We start from the raw sequence: 5,611 nt of genomic DNA on the forward strand, positions 1-5,611 counted from the left end.
TAAAAGAAAAGATTGTCTGCATCGACATACAGAGAAATGTGTTGTTTTGCTTCAATGACTAACACAGTTGGAGGATTCTGCTGGCCAGCCTGCAATTGTCGCCACACTTCCGGCACCAACACAGCATGCCCACAAGTTACTACTAATCCTAACCCATACAGCTTTGGAGTGTGGGAGGTAACCCGAGCACCTGGAGAAAACCCAAGTGGTCAAGGGGAAAATGTACAAACTCCTTGCAGACATCAGCAAGAATTGAACTCTAATCGCTGGCGCTACAGAGTGTTGTGCTAACTGTCCTATAAACTATCAAGTTTGGGTGAGGTCAGCTTTGTCAAATCACCAAGCTAATAGGCATAGGCCTTTTTATAAATAAATACATGCAATAAGGTTTCCAGGTATTCATTATTTTTAATGCAGTTTGAGGAATTAGTTTCTGATTCTATTAGAGTCAGTGAGAATTATAGACCAAACATATTCAGTCATGTCGTAAGCTCTGTAAAACATTTAAAATACAGCTTAAGTTGTTTTCTTTCCCTTTTCTGATGTGTTAAGTTAATACTTCAGTGTGATTCATTACTGACCTGTGGTTGCAAGAACCTGAACCACAGCCCTCCAATGCTTCCCATCCATGTACTTATCCATGACAGAAGAGGGTGCATACTTCTAAGGTGATTGGAGAAAAGTATAGGAGAGATGTCAGAAGTAAGTTTTTGACACACGCAATGGTGGGTACATGGATGGTAAAAAGAAAAAATGATGGGCTATGTAGAGAGGAGTAGGTCGAAGGGCCTGTATTGAGCTGTTATGTTCTATGTTCTAATTGCAATTGTACCTGCATCGACCACTTTCGCTGAAAGCTTGTACCACACTTTCAGCACCCTCTGAATGAAGTTGTTCTCCATCATGTTCCCCTTGGACATTTCACCCTTACACCTAACCAGGGCAGAACAGCAGCAGAGTTACAGGGCAGGGGAGAAAAATTCATGTGCACGAGGTGCTATTTAAAATGAGAATTGCAAATGGTTTATTATTGTCACAGTGCAAAGCTTGTCTTGTATAACGTCCATACAGATTCTGTTCATACAGGTACAAAGACTTGGATGGTTCAGGGGCAGGAATGGTTACTTCGAGTGCCAGGCTATAGATGTTTCAGAAAGGACAGGGAGGGAGGCAAAAGAGGTGGGGGTGTGGCACTGCTGATCTCATGGCTGCAGAAAAGGAGGAAGTCATGGAGGGATTGTCTACTGAGTTTCTGTGGGTGGAAGTAACAAACAGGAAGGGGTCAATAACTCTACTGGGTGTTTTTTATAGACCATCCAATAGTAAGACGGACATAGAGGAACAAATAGGGAGACAGATTCTGGACAGGTGTAATTATAACTGGATTGTCGTGGTGGGAGATTTCAATTTCCCAAATACTGATTGGCATCTCCCTAGAGCAAGGTGTTTAGATGGGATGGAGTTTGTTAGGTGTGTTCAGGAAGGTTTTCTGACGCAATATGTAGATAAGCCTACAAGAGGAGAGGCTGTACTTGATCTGGTATTGGGAAATGAACCTGGTCAGGTGTCAGGTCTCTCAGTGGGAGAATATTTTGGAGATAGTGATCACAATTCTATCTCCTTTACCATGATATTGGAGAGGGATAGGAACAGACAAGTTAGGAAAGCGCTTTATTGGAGTAAGGGGAAATATGAAGCTATTAGGCAAGAACTTGGAAACATAAATTGGGAATGGATGTTCTCAGAGAAATGTACGGCAGAAATGTGGCAAATGTTCATGTTGATATTTGCATGGCATTCTGCACAGGTACGTTCTAATGAGACAGGGAAAGGATGGTAGGATATAGGAACCGTGGTATACAAAGGCTGTTGAAAATCTAGACAAGAAGGAAAGAAAAGCTTACGAAAGCTTCAAAAAACCAGGTAATGATAGAGATCTAGAAAATTATCAGGCTAGCAGGAAGGAGCTTCAGAATGAAATTAGGAGAGCCAGAAGAGGCCATGAGAAGGCCTTGGCGAGCAGGATTAAGGAAAACTCCAAGGCATTCTGCAAGTATGTGAAGAGCAAGAGGATAAGACGTGAGAGAATAGGACCAACCAAGTGTGACAGTGGAAAAGTGTGTATGGAACCGGAGGAGTTAGCAGAGATACTTAGTGAATACTTTGCTTCAGCATTCACTACAGAAAAGGATCTTGGCGATTGTAGGGATGACTTACAGTGGGTTGAAAAGTTTGAGCATATAGACATTAAGAAAGAGGATGTGCTGGAGCTTTTGGAAAGCATCAAGTTGGATAAGTCTCCGGGACCGGATGAGATGTACCCCAGGCTACTGTGGGAGGTGAGGGAGGAGATTACTGAGCTTCTGGCAATTATCTTTGCATTATCAATGAGGATGGGAGAGGTTCCGGAGGATTGGAGGGTTGCAGATGTTGTTCCCTTATTCAGGAAAGGGAGTAGAGATAGCCTGGGAAATTATAGACCAGCACATCTTACTCCAGTGGTTGGTAAGTTGATGGAAAAGATCCTGAGAAGCAGGATTTATGAACATTTGGAGAAGCATAATATGATTAGAAATAGTCACCGTAGCTTTGTCAAAGGCAGTTCATGCCTTACGAGCCTGACTGAATTTTTTGAGGATGCGACTAAACACATTGATGAAGGTAGAGCAGTAGATGTAGTGTATATGGATTTCAGCAAGGCATTTGCTAAGGTACCCCATGCAAGGCTTATTGAGAAAGTAAGGAGGCATGGGATCCAAGGGGACCTTGCTTTGTGGATCCAGAATTGGCTTGCTCACAGAAGGCAAAGAGTGGTTGTAGACGGGTCATATTCTGCATGGAGGTTGGTCACTAGTGGTGTGCCTCAGGGATCTGTTCTGGGATTCCTTCTCTTTGTGATGTTTATAAATGACCAGGATGCGGAAGTGGAGGGATGGGTTTGTAAATTTGCTGATGACACAAAGGTTGGAGGTGTTGTGGATAGTGTGGAGGGTTGTAAGAGGTTACAGCAGGACACCGATAGGATGCAGAACTGGGCTGAGAAGTGGCAGATGGAGTTCAACCCAGATTAGTGTGAGGTGGTTCATTTTGGTAGGTCAGATATGATGGCAGAATATAGTATTAATGGTAAAACTCTTGGCAGTGTGGAGGATCAGAGGAATCTTGGGATCCGAGTCCACAGGATATTCAAAGCTGCTGTGCAGGTTGACTCTGTGGTTAAGATGGCATATGGTGCATTGGCTTTCATCAACCGTGGTATTGAGTTTAAAAGCCGAGAGGTAATGTTACAGCTATATAGGACCCTGGTCAGACCCTACTTGGAGTACTGTGCTCAGTTCTGGTTACCTCACTATAGGAAGGATGTGGAAACCATAGAAAGGGTGCAGAGGTCATTTACATGGATGTTGCCTGGATTGGGGAGCATGTCTTATGAGAATAGGTTGAGTGTGGCAGTGGCAGATGGAGTTCAGCCGGGAGAAGTGTGAGGTGGTACACTTTGGAAGGACAAACTCCAAGACAGAGTACAAAGTAAAGGCAGGATACTTGCTAGTGTGGAGGAGCAGAGGGATCTGGGGGTACATGTCCACAAATCCCAGAAAGTTGCCTCACAGGTGGATAGGGTAGTTAAGAAAGCTTATGGGGTGTTAGCTTTCATATGTCGAGGGATAGCGTTTAAGAGTCGCGAGGTAATGATGTAGCTCTATAAAACTCTGGGTAGGCCACACTTGGAGTACTGTGTCCAATTCTGGTCGCCTCACTATAGGAAGGATGTGGAAGCATTGGAAAGGGTACAGAGGAGATTTACCAGGATGCTGCCTGGTTTAGAGGGTATGGATTATGATCAGAGATTAAGGGAGCTGGGGCTTTACTCTTTGGAGAGAAGGAGGATGAGAGGAGACATGATAGAGGTGTACAAGATATTAAGATGAATAGATAGAATGGATAGCCAGCGCCTCTTCCCCAGGGCACCACTGCTCAATACAAGAGGATATGGCTTTAAGGTAAGGGGTGGGATGTTCAAGGGGGATATTAGAGGAAGGTTTTTTTACTCAGAGAGTGGTTGGTGCGTGGAATGCACTGCCTGAGTCAGTGGTGGAGGCAGATACACTGGTGAAATTAAGAGACTACTAGACAGGTATATGGAGGAATTTAAGGTGGTGGGGTGTTATATGGGAGGCAGGGTTTGAGGATCAGCACAACAATGTGGGCTGAAGGGCCTGTACTGTGCTGTACTATTCTATGTTCTATTATACGATAGCATCTTTTAAGAGACTCCTGCATAGGTACATGGAGTTTAGTAAAATAGAGGGCTATGGGTAACCTTGGGTAATTTCTAAGTAAGTACAAGATTGGCACAGCATGGTGGGCCAAAGGGCCTGTATTGTGCTGTAGGTTTTCTATGTTTCTAGATCAATGCATTACAAAGCGCATTGAGTTAGAATAAAATAAAATAATAATTCTAAATATATTGTAAAAGCTACCAAAAAAAGTGCAGTCAGGTGAACAATAAGGTGCAAGACCATGAGGAGGTACTGTAGATTGAGAGGTCAAGAGTCCATATTATCGTACAAGAGGGCTGTTCAAGTCTGATAACAGTGGGATAGAAGTTGTCCTGGAGCCCGGTGGCACGTGCTTTTAGGTGTTAGTATCTCCTGCTTGACGAGGGAGGGAAGAAGTGAGAATGTCCCGGGTGGGTGGACTCCTTGATTGTGCTGGCTGCTTTACTGAGACAGCAAAAAAATGTAGACAGGGTCAAGAGAGGAGAAGCTGATTTCTGTGATATGTTGAGCTGCATTGAACCCTCTGCATTTTCTTGCGGTCACATGCAGATCAGTTGCAGTACCAAGCGATGATGCATCCATTTAGGATGCTCTCTATGGTGCATTAATGAAAATTGGTAAAGGTCGATGGGGACATGGCAAACTTCTTTAGCTTCCTAAGAATTCTTTGGAAGTGGTGGATGCATTGTAGAAGCAAGCAACACAGAAGTGGGCCCTTTCAGTTCACCGCATCAATTTCTATCAGGATGCCTGTGTCTAGTTCAAGATTCAAGACTGTTTAATGTTATTTTCTGTACACAAATCCAAGGAGAATGAAATAATTGTTATTCTGGATCTGATGCGGAACAAAAGATAAAAAGACACAATAAATATAAATACATAAGATAGCTTATATACATTGATCGTATGTACATAAAGAGACACTTGGCTGAACACAAGGTGACTGACAAGAGATAATAAAGTAGTGGTGGAGTTAGTGGGTGGAGGTGTTGATCAGCCTTCTTGGGGAAAGTAACTTTTGAATATGGTCATCGTGGCTTGGATACTACATAGGCTACTCCCTGTTAGGAGTGGGACAAACAGTCCGAGAGCAGGGTGGATGCAATCCTTTAGACATTACTGGCCCTGTTCCAGTACCTCTCTGGATATGTCCTTGATGGTGGGTTGGCTGGTGCCATTAATGCAATGACTACCTGTTGTAGAATCCTCCTGTTCCTGCAGTGCTGTTTCCGTACCAAGTAGTGATGCAGCTTGTTAAGATGCCCTCTACTGCACATCTTTGCAATGACTTATGTTTGAATGTGTAAAGTCCAGCTCTCTTCAGCCGCCTG

The sequence above is a fragment of the Mobula birostris genome, chromosome 3, assembly GCF_030028105.1.
Source record: "Mobula birostris isolate sMobBir1 chromosome 3, sMobBir1.hap1, whole genome shotgun sequence".
Lineage (NCBI taxonomy): Eukaryota > Metazoa > Chordata > Chondrichthyes > Myliobatiformes > Myliobatidae > Mobula > Mobula birostris.